The sequence below is a fragment of the Ovis canadensis genome, chromosome 14, assembly GCF_042477335.2.
Source record: "Ovis canadensis isolate MfBH-ARS-UI-01 breed Bighorn chromosome 14, ARS-UI_OviCan_v2, whole genome shotgun sequence".
Lineage (NCBI taxonomy): Eukaryota > Metazoa > Chordata > Mammalia > Artiodactyla > Bovidae > Ovis > Ovis canadensis.
The window spans coordinates 37,703,174-37,717,610 of NC_091258.1; the positions used below are offsets into that span (position 1 = coordinate 37,703,174).

General features: G+C 44.3%; 1 protein-coding gene across 4 annotated transcripts in view; it reads left to right on the forward strand.

Annotated features, from left to right (window-relative positions):
* The window catches only part of CES5A (carboxylesterase 5A), a 273,642-nt gene that overhangs the window by 100,517 nt on the left and 158,688 nt on the right, over positions 1-14,437 (forward strand). The window contains exon 3 of one of the 4 annotated variants that reach the window (XM_069549888.1): positions 3,288-3,395. The exons of the other annotated variants lie outside the window; for them this stretch is intronic. The gene's annotated coding sequence lies outside the window, so the exon portion shown is untranslated. The remainder of the gene's footprint in view (positions 1-3,287; positions 3,396-14,437) is intronic. 4 annotated transcript variants of the gene reach the window in all.

The following is a 14,437-nucleotide window of genomic DNA, read 5'->3' on the forward strand; positions in this document are numbered from 1 at the left end:
TGAGAAGCCAGAGAGCTGTGTTGCACTTGGAAGAGAGAAAGTTATAGTCTCTGTGGGGGCCTTAGAGCATATCCTGGTCGGATCAGAAAGGAAGCATCCAGAGTTTGGCCAGGCTGCCTCCACAGGGGCTAGGGGGAGCTGCAGCCTTGGGGAAGAAGTGGAGGCTAATATGGAAACAGGCCTGCCTGGAGTTGACCCTGCAACATCCACAGCACCCATGTCCCTACTTCTGGCAATAGAACCTGGCCTAGAATAATGGTTATTCAGAGACCCTGAGACTGGAGCCTCAGACTGTAGTTAGTCTTGACAGTAATTGTTAGGGTCTGTTCTTTCATCGTGTAACTTTTAAATGGTGCTTTGTGACGACAGCATCTGAAAATGGGAAGCGTCTCTGATCAGGCTTCATTTATAGTTATTATTTATGATGTAAGAATGTCCTGGAGTTCACAGCACAGCCTGCATAACCTTACCTGGTGGTGACCCGGGTCCTATATTTTGGGTGGAAGTTTAATAAATTAAACCTAAATCCAGGGACTTTCCTCATGGTGCAGTAGATGAGATTACACTTGCCAATGCAGGGGGGAGAGGTTCAATCCCTGGTCGGGGAAGATCCCACATACCACAGAGCAACTAAGCCCATGAGCTGCACTACAAAGCCCATGCTCCGAAGCAAGGGAAGCCACCGCCACAAGAAGCCCATGCACTGCAACAGAGAGTAGCCCCCTCTTGCCGCAGCTAGAGAAAGCCCACGCAGCAACGAAGACCCAGTTCAGCCATAAATGAACTGATTAATTAAATTAAAAAGACATATTAGATTTTTTAAAAAAAGCCTAAGTATAGAAAAGAGGAATATAACACCCATTATTTTCTCTCCTTCTTCAGAAAGATTCTGAAATTTACCAGAAGCAACCAGTTCTGATTTCTATTCACATCAATGAGTGAAAAGCCACTATCCGTGTAGTTTATGTTTAGGGTGGATCTCTAGAGTGGAGGAATTTTATAATCCTCCAGCCTGTAATTGATATCTCCAGGGAGATACTTCTCCCATATGGAAATGTCCACCACTGGCCGCTGCTCTGTCCACGGTGCTCACAGGCTCTTCCCACAGATTGGCAGGGTTCTGGGAGTTTCTCCACCTGGACCTGTCTATTGTGGGGGCACAGCAGTCTCAGAATGGCCCTGATGTGACAACTTGTGGTCAAATAATTCACTGTGGCCTTTCTCTATGGCAGTGTTGCCAGTTCTACTTAATTTTACTGCAATAAAATGTGTAGTAAGCCTATGGCTCAGATGACATTTGGCCAGCACTGGACTTTCTCGTCAGTACAGTAGGAAGCTGTGGCCAGGACATTTTCTTTTTTTAACCTTATACTTTAAGCTATTAGGCTATTATTTCTAAAAATGTCCTCAAACCAAAAGCTCACCTCTGATTTTTAATCAGATCCCAGAAAATAGCCCCCATGACCATGATGCATATTACAGAAAATCCACCCAGAGTTCTCGCAAATTCAAAATACTCTGTTTTCTTTCGTCGTAATGGGAACCATTCACCTTGTTTCACTTGGTCCATCTTTCATCTTTTAAACCCCAGCCTCAGGTGGAGGCCGAGGAGGATTGTGGCAACACCTGAGGGGCCAGCACTCCCAGCTGCTCAGTAGTTCATGGTGGGGCCATAGGGCTTTGAAAGAAATCCTCGGGCCCCTCCCAGCCCCAGCTTTTGAAGTGAACTCAGCTCCAGTCTGTCTAAGGATCTATGTTTTCATGTCTTTAAATAATAACAAAGACTTGCTGCACAGACACCAAAACATTTGTATCTGGAGCCTTTGTTTTCTTTTGTATAGTTTATTTTTAATTTTTTAATTAATTAATTGATTTTTGGCTGTGCTAAGTCTTTGCTGCTGTGTGCAGGCTTCCTCTAGTTACAGTGAGCATGGCTACACTCTAGCTGTGATGCACAGGCTTCTCACGGCGATGGCTTCTCTTGTCGCCGAGCACAGGCTCAACAGCTGTGGTGAGCAGGCTTAGTCGCCCCACAGCATGTGGGATCTTCCCCGACCAGTGATTGAACCCGTGTCTCCTGCAATGGCAGCCAAATTCTTAACCACGGGACCACCAGGGAAGTCTCTCTTTTGTATAATTTTAAAGGAAAGAGCTTTGATACCCTCTGTAGAAAAGTGACATAGAAATACAAGACTTTCCTCTTACTTTCAAGAAATATGTACAAGCGTCTAGACACATTATTTTAGATGCCTGCATTCTTTTTCTTAAAAAAAAAAAAAACCAAGGAAGTATGTCAGATTTCTTTCCTGTCCTTCTCAACTTAATTTGTTCTCCTCATCAGAATATCAATATTTTAAATCTGGTGCTGCAAGAATTTGTGCTTGAATTGAGATATTTGGGTAGCTATTCAGTAAACACACAAACTGCCTCAGGAGGATACACTGTCAATAGAATAGCATCCATAGAACCAGTATATAAACAGAACAGTGAAACCTTGTGGTTATATTGAAGTACAGAGCAAGGTTTTGGGGAAGCAGTTGTGAGGAGAATGTTAGGTGGGCTGTCAAGTGTGTATCATGTTTGGGGACAGAGAGGGTGATTTCTACCTCTGTTCCCTCCGTCTGGGCAGTCCGCCTGGAAGAGGTGGACATTCCCAACTCCGTCTGAAGATGGCCCTTTTGGACACTGGATTTCTCTCCTTCCTTTATAATCGTATGGTTCAGTTCCTGCAGTTTCAGGGTATTCATTATCAGGTTGGGAACTGACATACTGGTTACTGGGTGCCAGCCAAAGCTCATGACAGCCATTCCCTCACGGAAACACTGAGTTGTACATAAAAGTCCCAACAAGTATCAGTACAAGGCTGATGGTGTCTTTTTTTATTCTTTGGGCTGAAGTGAGAAATGTGGATAAACATGGCAGATTATGCCCTGTAACCTCTGGTCCCTCCCCAAGCCCCACTAAAAGAAGAGGTATAAACCTACAGGAACAAAGACAAAAGGAGAGAATGTGATACCGGACAAGAAAGATCAACAATACATGAAGAGTAGGGGGTTGAGTGCTGTCTCGCCAGAGTGGATAATGATGCCCACAGAGGAGACAGCTAAGAAGAAGCAGGCCTGCTTGCTTCCAAAAATAGTTGGAAGGCTCAGGGGCAGGAGGCACCAATCAACTCTCAAAGCTGGGAGAGGGTGGGAAGGAACATAGGAGGAAAGGCTGAAGATTTATCTCAGGAGGTCTCTTTCCCCAGTCCAAACAGCCAGACAGTTGTTTCTCTTCTGCTCCAGCAGGAAACAGGAGATTTAATTCCTGGGTAATTGAACCAGAGAGAATCCAGTTTGAGAGAAGAACAAGAGACAGCAGAGAAGAGCCGGAAGCTAGATGGAGAATGAGGGGTAAGGCCTAGGGTCCTTACTGGGGGGCTGCTAGGATGCTGACCCTGTATGCCTACTCCCTCCAAGCATGGGATTAGAGCATTCCTCTAGATAGACAGGCTTCCCCAAAAGGAAAGTCACAGATTCTGACATGTAGGGAATCCCACGATGAAATGGTCCCTGCTTGCAAACCCCACAGTGAAGCCGCCATCCAATAACCCTTTCATTTGGGTACAGAAATCCCAGTCGCTTTGTAGTGTTTTTTCCCTGTGTGAGCAGACAGCTAAAGATCAGCAGGAATAAATTACACCCTAGAATTGATAGCCTAATAGATGAGAAGATGGAACAACTCTGGAATAAGACCAGGATATTATCAAGGGGAATGCTGCAGAAATAAAATAGTCAGAGAATGGTATCAGAAGATCAAATTGGGGAAATTGTGCAGAAAGTAGAACAAAAAGATAAAAATACAGAAAATAGAGAAAATGCTGTAAAAATTAGAGGATTAAACCAAGCAGTTCAGCATCAACTAAAACAGGGGCTCATAGCCTTTTCTGTGCCATAGACCCCTCTGGCAATCTGGTGAAGCCTATAGACCCCTTCTCAGAATAATGCTTTGACATGCACAAAATACACAGGAGTCCAAAGGAAGCCAGTTATATTGAAATACAGGTTTTAAATTGTTATAAAGTAAAATAATGATATAGTAATATATGCTTTTTATGAGCATACCAAAAACAAGACCTAGAGGTCGAAGTATTGTAATTTTGAAGTTGTTGTTGTTCAGTCACTAAGTTGTGTCCAATTCTTTGCAACCCCATGGACTGCAATACACCAGGCTCCTCTGTCCTCCACTGTCTCCTGGAGTTTGCTCAAATTCATATCCATTGAGTCAGTGATGCCATCTAACCATCTCACCCTCTGCTGCCCTTTTCTCCTCTCACCTTCAATATTTCCCAGCATCAGGGTCTTTTCCAATGAGTTAGCTCTTTGCATCAAGTGGCCAAAGTATTGGAGCTTTAGCTTTAGCATGAAAGGTATTTCATAATACCTGTGTTGACATGTTGTAAGTTACTGGGCTGAGATCATTTTAGGTAGCATGTCCCTAGAAGACAAAAGCCTAGAAAGTTTTGGGAGGGCCTCTTTTTTTGCTGCCTGCTTATCCCTAGTTTTGATATCACCCCTGAAAGAAAGCTGAGCACCGAAGAATTGATGCTTTTGAACTGTGGTGTTGGAGAAGGCTCTTGAGAGTCCCTTGAACAGCAAGGAGATCCAATCAGTCCATCTTAAAGGAGATCAGTCATTGGAAGGACTGATGCTGAAGCTGAAACCCCAATAGTTTGGCCACCTGATGAGAAGAACTGACTCATTTGAAAAGACTCTGATGCTGAGAAACATGAAGGTAGGAGGAGAAGGGAATGACAGAGGATGAGATGGCTGGATGGCATCACGGACTCAATGGACATGAGTTTGGGTAAACTCCAGGTGTTGGTGATGGACAGGGAGGCCTGGCATGCCGCAGTCTATGGGGTTGCAAAGAATCGGACACGACTGAGCATCTGAACTGAACTGAACTGCCCGAAACTGGTTCTAAGTTCTCTCCACCCTTTCCTAGAGCTCTTACCCAGGCCCTGGCTTTTGCTAACAACATGAGCTGCTAGTGTTCTTGTTTCCTCCCTCCATGTGGTCCTGGTACAGCCATCAGTCATGTTGTCTAGACTCTGTCGTCACACTACAGTAACTCATCGGAAGGCTGTGTGCATAGCATCCAGGCTCACTGGCAACATTGCATGGAATCTTCTGATTGGAGGTGGAAGGCTAGTTTTCCTTCATTTCCTTCATTTTAAATCACCAAAAGTATATGTCTGGAGTTGCCAAGAATTGTTTTCTCTGATATGTGGAGAGAAATTCTTTCATGTGAAAGAGAAAGGAACTTTGATAGAGACACAATGAGATAGAGATGGAGAGAGAGAAAGAAGGAGGAGAGAGAGTAAAAAGAAAGAGTTCTCAAGTGAGATGAACATATCTGAGATTTTGACACAAGGAGGAGCGGAGAGGAGAAAGGCACTTTCTATCCATTTCAGTGGGTTTGCATTTTCTGTTCTAGAGTTATGGTTCCTGGAATTCTGCTTTCCATTCTGTGAGTCACTCCTGCATCCTTCTCATCCATTGTCCTTCTTCTTGTCCTTAACTTAGTTATGTCCAACTCTTGCGACCCCACCGAGTGTAGCCCAGCAGGCTCCTCTGTCCATGGGACTTCCTAGGCAAGAGTACTGGACTGGGTTGCCACTTCCGCATGCAGGGGATCTTTCCGACCCAAAGATCAAACCTGCATCTCTTGCATCTCTGCATTGGCAGGCAGATTCTTTGCCACTGCACCACCTAGGCCTTTTGGCCTAGAGTTTTGGTTCCTAGGACTCTTCTTTCTGTTCTCTGAGCCACTCCAGCATCCTTCTCATCCATGAAGGCCAATAATTCCCTTCTTGCTTAAGTCAGTTTGAGTTAACTTTCTGTGACTTGCAAACCAAGGGATCCTGACTACCCATCAGGTGTCTACAGGCATTGTCAGGTGTCAGGATTTGTTTTTAGAGCCCCTCTTTCTCCTGTTGAGGCCTCTCTGCCCTAGAGCACATGGCATGCTCCTCAGGCACCCTCCAGGCTTCCCAGCATCTTTCCTGGAGCCCTCCTCAGTCACACTCTCCACAGAACCATGCCTGGACCATTTTCTCTGATTCCAAATTGTCATTTGTTCATTTATCTAGCAAGTGTTTTTGAGCATAAGCACAGTGGAAACACAGTAACCAGTAGAGTGAAAATAAAGACATATCTAAGAATCAGTGTAAAAAGCAACTAATTTCTTAAATTAAAAGCTATGAGAGGTCAGAGGAAGGAGTGACCATTGGAAAGCCTCTGTGGTTATCATGGATGGACTGACAGGTAGAATTGGGGCCATGGAAATGAAGGAAAACATGTGAGCCCAGTGGAGAGTGTAAAGCTCCAGGAAGTAGAGGCCCAAAAAAATACAGCAGAAGCTGGACTTGCACAGCACCGTGGGGCGGTCCAGACAAGCTGCTCACGATGCCCATCCTCTCGTGGCCCTGCTGTTAGGTCAGTAGATAGTCCATTTGCAGCCTGAGGGTAATGCCTGGAGGAGAGTTTTACATATCAGTATCCTAAAAGTATGAGGAGTCTGCCACCTTCCACTCTGGGGACTGAGTAAGGGAATATGAATGGTTTCAGGCCTGGAAAGATGGAGGGAGCTTTGTTGCTCTGACAACCTGAGAGCCTTGTCACCACCCTCCAAAGTGTTCCTTCCACACCAGGGCTGGCGTCGCCTCTGCAGTGGTGCTTGGCCAGGTCTGAGTGAGGGCAGCAAGGCTGCTGAAGGAGGGGCTGAGCAGTGTGCCTGCTCTCCTGGGCAAAACCCTGCCTTTTGTCTCTCCCCTTCCTCCAGCTGGAATTTTCCATGGGAAGGTGGAAGCATAGCTTTCCTCCCTTTGATACCATTTCTTGGCACCAATAACAAGGGCTGAGATGGGTCCGCTTCCCATGATATGAGGAAGGTAACTGTTTTTTATCTGGTTCTGGGGAGGAAAGATTCGGCCTATTTCTGTGTGTGTATGTCTCTCCAGAAAGCTTTTCTCTGTAGGATAAGTCGATGCAGGTAGATCAGATCACTTTATCAACTTCTCTTGAAACCGAATCATCTTGGAAAAACAGAGTGCTGAGGTTCTTTGCTGTTTTTTACTTTTTAAAAACCTACTCTTAGGGTTTCAACAAAATATAATTAAAGCAGTTTTAAAATAACTTGAATAATCAAACCCTCTTCCTTCGGTCCAGACTGAAATTGTAGCAAATATGAACCTGTCATATATTCTCTGCCGCCATCTGGATTTTCAGGTCCTGGAAATTGGTTATTATATGTCTTTGCCTGAAAAGACTAGACACATGTAGATGTTAAAAGTAAAAGAAGTGCCTTTAAGACCTAGCAGAAGGCCCTTCTCCTGCAGACAGCTTCCTGATTATGCCAGTCTTTCTATACACCTTTTTGAAAATCAGGCATAGTTGTGGTGGTGATGATGACAATGACTACAATGAATACAATCATTTAACAGCCTGTTGTGGTCCAGCAGCTCTGTGTGTATTATCTTATTGAAATTCCCACAGAGGCCCAAAATGCTTTCCAAATACAGAGGTTCCTGCACATAGAGCATAAATTTAAAGAAAAACAGTAGAATGATTTATCAAAAAAGAATTCTCCTCCATAACCAGTCACTGAAAATACTTATATTAGAAGGTTTATTGGTTTTTAAAGTAAACTCTCTTAAAATATGAATGCCTTTGAGAGGAGTCTACCCTTGTTATTAAATGAAATAGTTTTCTGCTAGGTTTTCCAAGGTTATCTTTCAGCTAAATGGTCTTCTTCCCCTAGTTCAGAAGCATGATGAATTGATAGAAATTTTTGACAAAGCTGATAAATTTTTCTTACAGGTTTAGCAGTGGCAAATGGTCACACATGAAGGGAGAAAATAGGAACTGGGAATTTCTGTCCGTTTTCCCCCATTGCCTCATAGTCCAGTTCTCTAGAAAATATGAGAAAGGTGAGATTTCGCACTAGTCCCATCTTCCTCTAACTCTTAGGTCTGTGTCACTAATGAGTAAATGGCCCTTTTCACATTTTTATGACTAAAGGTATAGATGACAATATGTGGTCAGACTGAAACATCGGGAATAAACACACATCAAGTAAATATCCAGGACCCCCCAAATGGGCAAATTTCAGATGGACTGACCACCGCAGTTTAAAATTCTCGTAATCCACTGGGTCTACTGAGGTGAAGGGCAAGTGAAACAGAATTGCCATGAGCATGGGGAAGTCGTTTTCCTCTCTACAGAAAGGAAATCATAAAGTTGTTGAGGGCATATACTCCTAACCAGATAATGACTCATTTAACTGACTAGCATTTGTCTTAAGAAAATCGCCTGTGACTCAGTTTTATCCATGGAATGGGTATAGTAATACTTTGCTGGTGCTGGTGCTCAGTTGCTCAGTTGTGTCCAACTCTTTGTGACCTCTTGAACTGCAGCCCTCCTTGAACTGCAGAAAATTTCTGTCCACGAAATTTTCCAGGCAAGGATACTGGAGCAGGTTGCCATTTCCTTCTCCAGATAATCTGTTAACCAACTGCTAATTTGTTCTCAGATGCACCCCCACAGTTCCTCTGCTCTCTTCTGTATCACAGAGGAACTTATTTCCCAGAGCTCTTGCCCTCTGGCTTCTGTGCAGGTTCAGTCAGTAGGAAGTCTTGACAGAAGATCGCTTAGAAATGAGGGCAAGAAGAAGAGAGAAGCCAGGGTGTTCTCTCTCTTTCCCTCTCTGCTTCCTGTGAAGTGCTGGTAGTAGGTATTTGTGTCTCCTCTGTGGTTCCAGGACCCACCAGGCAACCCCTGCCTCAACGGTCTCAACTCCTATATGCAGTCCTCATGATATTTCTCATTCCTAACAGTTCCCAGCTTCTAGGCACTGGAAACGCTACCTCCTCCTGTTGTCTCTCGAGCCTCAGAATTGGTGCAGCTTCCTTCCTTTTCTCACTCCTCTCTGAGCTGCCTCACAGCCCTCAGTTTGACCTCTCAGCAATTCTGTCACATGCATAATTAACTCCTTGTATCCAGTCCCTTCCATTGGAAATACCTGGAGTGGTTTGCCTTCTACTGGCTGGACTGACAGTTACATACAGCAAACCCACAGGTCTACTGGGAAGTGAGTTCAGGTCTACAATTGTTTAGTGTATGCCCTGGAACTCAGCAAGGGCTCAACAATGGTAGCCATCAACACTGACCTCAGTGATGATTCTGAGAGTACAGTGTATACATTATTATTATTTTACTCCTAGTAGTTACAATAGGTTATCACTTAAAGCAGAGAAATCTGAAATGGACATGCCTGCCAAGGAAGACTATTGAGTGTCTCTGGCTCATGTGCAGCTTCCAGTTTCCATAGAAACCAAGCAAAGAAAATTTGCTAAAGTAAGCCGAGAAAATAAGTAGATTCAGATCTGTATGATTATGTCTCAAACCTTTTAACACACAAACTGACTCATTACTATTATCTTATTGTCTCTTGATATCTCATTTTTCTTATAAGATGCAATAGACACAGATTCTTTCTCTATGCAGAAGATGGCACAAAGTATAGGATTTCTCTGCCGCAGCACATTCCCTATCACATCCCCAGTAGCAGGGCTTCTGAGGCCACTGTTACTGTGTTTATCTGCCAAAATGCCGACTAAACCCAGTTCTTGCCATTCTGTGAATATTTAGAGGTTGTTTGTTGTCTGCTGTCAAGCTATAGGAGCAAGGAACCACAAATACTAGCTTAAGCAAAATCCCACAATGGAGAGAGAAAAACTGAAGTTCCAGGTAACATCCTAGTAATGAAACCTCGAGTAGGATGGAAATATTAAATTCCCCTTCTCGGGGAGGAGATGGGGATTCTTGGGTTATTTGATTACATCCCAAATCCTTGGAATCCCTCTTCAGCCATCAGAATTGGTGGCAGGAATGAAAGAGACAGCTCTGAGTCAGACCTGCCAAAATTTGAATCAATAACTAGGCAATCTTGCTTCAATTTCTAAGTAATTTTAAAACTTTTTTTTTTTTAATGCCTTTGAGAAGGTAGAAATTGAAAAGCTGGGAGGGGGAATGCAAGAAACTGGAATACAAAAGTGAACTTCACTTTTCTGTGTAAAAGGAGGCATGCAGGTGTCCACCAGAGGACCCTTTGCGGATACCAGGGAGGCTAGGCTCCTGGCATGCTGGCCTCCATGGAGTGGTTCACCACTGTTAAGGGCATACTTAGCTCAGCTGGTTAGAACACAGAGAAAATAAAAACAAGCACAGGAAAGTAATAGGAAATATGTATATTGGTCTCTGTCCCCAGTTCCTGGCACAGAGCACCTAAAACCCTTTTAAATAGAGGCGCTAGGAGAATCTTTTGTTCTGACATTTAGTCTCTGACCCTAGTTCCTGATGTAGAGCTTCTAAAACCCTTGTCATATCCTGAGTGATAGGAGCGTCTGAAACTGAGCTGCTAAATCCCTTGGAATTTACAGGGTGATAAAGAGTTGGACTGTGAAGAAAGCTGAGTGCCGAAGAATTGATGCTTTTGAACTGTGGTGTTGGAGAAGACTCTTGAGAGTCCCTTGGACTGCAAGGAGATGGTTGCAATGCAACCAGTCCATTCTAAAGGAAATCAACCCTGGGTGTTCTTTGGAAGGAATGATGCTAAAGCTGAAACTCCAGTCCCTTGGACTGCAAGGAGATGGTTGCAATGCAACCAGTCCATTCTAAAGGAAATCAACCCTGGGTGTTCTTTGGAAGGAATGATGCTAAAGCTGAAACTCCAGTACTTTGGCCACCTCATGCAAAGAGTTGACTCATTGGAAAAGATTCTGATGCTGGGAGGGATTGGGGGCAGGAGGAGAAGGGGACAACAGAGGATGAGATGGCTGGGTGGCATCACTGACTCGATGGACGTGAGTCTGAGTGAACTCCGGGAGATGGTGATGGACAGGGAGGCCTGGTGTGCTGTGATTCATGGTGTTGCAAAGAGTCAGACATGACTGAATGACTGAACTGAACTGAAGACTGTCTTCTGTTTTAATGAGGTGACTCCTGGTGGGCTCCTGCATGGGGCTGGTCACCAGAAAGACCAAACCATGATTCAAAACTTAGGACTTTCGGTCATGGGGGAAATGCAGACTTTCAGTGCACCTCCTCCCACCTCCCCACCCTCTTGAAAGGGGAAGAGGAAAGGGGCTAGAAATCAAGTTAATAATTTATTGTGCTTATGTGAAGCTTGCATAAAAATTCCAACAGTGTGGGCTTCAGAGAACTTCCAGAATGGTTCACATCCATGTTCTGGGAGAGTAATGCATCCCAACCCAGAGGGACAGAAGCTCATGCACTCAGGACCACCCCACCCCCAACCTTGCCCTATCTATCTCTTCATCTGGCTATTTGCCTGTATACTGTATCATACCCTGTATGATATAATAAAGCAGTACAGTAAGTAACTATTTCCCTGAATGCTATGAGCTGTTCTAGCAAATAATTGAATCCTGGGTGGATCATGGGAACTTGTAATTTGTGGCCAAAATGGGTAGAATTTGTGGGTAGCCTGGGGACCTACCTCTTATAACTGCACTTGGTGTCTGAAGTAGGGGCAATCTTGTGGATCTACACGAGCTCCAGTCAGTATTAGAACTGAATCGAATTGCAGGACACTCCAGTTAGTGTCGCAGAGCATTGCTTTGTGTGAGGAAGCCACCCCCGACAGCTGGTGTCGGGAGTGTTGTGACCATGGGGGTATCATGAGAGTGAAGGAGAAGCCCAGGAGTGGTTTTTCCATTACAGTCCTCCGGAAGGCGTGTGATTGGATTGCAACCTGGCTATGGCTGGCCAGGCTGCAGAATGGAAGGGCCTCTATCTAGGCTTGGTGTTGGAAGCTCTGGGGCCATCTTGGTTTAGCCATTTTCAAGCTTTGACCCTGAGCTAATCACTGCATTCATTCGTGTGTTTTTCACAAGGGTTTTAGGACAGAGAGAATATGGCAAAGCATCTGCCAAAATAGGAAAAACTTGCTTGTGGGGAAGCAATGATACATGTACAAACACCAGAACATCCATCAATCAGCATGTATTGAACACCTACTCTGAAACCCATAGTACTATAATAATGACATCGTGAAAACAGCAGAGTAGCTTTCCCACATGAACTATGGAAGTGCGTGAGAGAGAGCTAATGTTTCCCTGACGACAGTAAAGAATCACAAACCCAAAGCCTCGTATCAGCCTCTCTTGAGCCCCCAGTTGGCAGAGCCCTTCACAGCCATCTCTGATTGCTCTTCTAAGGATCATTCTTCCACCCATTACTTCGATGACCACAGACAAGACTGTCTCTAGATAGTGTTCTTAAAAGCACCCAGAATTTCCCCCATGACAGTGCTTCTCACCAGAAGCCTAAAAGTCAATGCTTTCTCACTGTACTTCATTTTTAAAGAAGACAAGTCCTCTCCTGATGGTTGAGGTAAAGAATATGGAATTGAAGGAGGAATATAGAAATGACAGTTTCCATTAGGCAGGCCTAGGTTGCCATAGCATCTTATGACTGCTTAAATCACTCCAGGGAGTTATTCCAAAGGGAACAAGGGGACTCCCAAATGTGCTATCATTTATGTTCCTTCATTGCAAAGTTCTTCCCAATTGCCAGTGAGCTAATCCTCCCAACAGGCCTGATAGGCAGATCAATACTATTATCCCTTCTAGAGCTCAATATTATTATCCACTTTAGGGCTCATTATCTTATCAGCCCAATTACTCCACCTTTAAAGTCTCATCAGTGTTCACTTAAAGAAAGACCCATGTGATGGTGAAACACTGAATCTGCTCTCTAAGAGAGACCAGAGCCAGAGTAGGGCACCAAAGACACCACGGGGCTGTGCATCATCAGTGTTCAGGGTTACTCCAGTGCGAGGACTCTCAGTTGCTGGGCAGTGACTCAGAGGCCAGGATCACTTGCTCACTCACAGGGGGACCTCAGGAAAGTCACTTCTTTCTGGGATTCTGTTTGTGTGTTGAATGGGGATCAGGATAATTTCCATGTCTCTTTGAAGGAAATGGCAATCCACTCCAGTATTCTTGCCTGGAAAATTCCATGGAAGAGGAGCCTGGAGAGCTACAGTCCATAGGGTCGCAAAGAGTCGGACACGACTGAGCAACTAACACACTTTGACCTACCTTTTCTCTTTCACAGTGTTGTTAAGATGAAAGGAGACCATAGCTGTGAATATCCTTTGGAAGGAAATGCGGTAGAGAAATGCAAGAGGTGATAATGATGGCACGCATCAAGGCACTGATAAAATCAACTTTATTTCTTATAAATATTTGGACTCCAAAGTGTAAAGCAATTTTGGACTCCAAAATATAAAGCAATGGGCCCAATAGCATGTCAAGCTGGCTGGCTTCAACAGGATGCAACTCTGCTACATGAAGAAATTAGGATTTGCTTAAAGTCACCCCAGATGAGCAAATGACAAGGTCTAGAAGACAGAATCTCATAAGGTGACCAACTTGTCCCAGTTGGATTCACCCAAAAGGGGGACAGAGACTCATGGTCAACGTCTGGTGGATGAACATCAGAGTCTCTGGTGGTCACAGAGCCCATCTTCCCGTCGCTAAAGAGCATTCATAAAGACTCTGAGGAAGACAGTTCCATAGCCTCTGTGAGATGTCACGAGGAGTGAAGGGGCCACAGAACTCACCTTTGCTAATGACCTGCTTTCCTCAGCTTGTCAGTCTCTGCCCTCAGTGGTTACAGCTAGCGGATCATTTCAGGTATCTCCCCAGTCACCCATCTGAACAGTAGTTAATGAATTAAACACCTGGGCTCTGAAGCACCAAGGCAGCCTGACATGGTGTCCCCAAGAGAATGACATCATCCTATTGTTGTCTCCCCAGCGTGCTGCACTCTGGCTACTGAATCTAATTCCCAACAGGTGCCCCTAGGTAGCAGAAATTAGTAAATAACATCTGACCTCATGACAGGGGCAGGGTCACTGAAGCAAAAGACAGTCAAGGCCAACTATCTTCATTGTGCTTATACTATGTATTCAACATAGAGACTCAGGTTCACTCACAGTAAATGGTTTAAAAAAAAATACAACAGAATATAAGCAGTGTCATAAAGTGTGGCTAAGGCTGTAGTTGCTATAGGGTCTGTGATACCTATGTGGAACCGAGTTAGGTATTTTGACCTCGATAGTAACACTACAGTGGTTCTTGCTGTGTGGCCACTTGCAGGCCCTCATTTATCTCTTAGATTTTCTTTACTAGCAAAGAATCATCTTATCCAGGATTGAAGACTGAAGATAAATAGCCATGTCTTACAACACAAGGAAGAAATGTTAGGAATTGATAGCCTAACATGGCTCAATCAATACCACCAAGCAGTGTCCGTCGACAGATTTTCATCTCCTTATTTCTCAGAGTTGAAGCTCTCCCAGT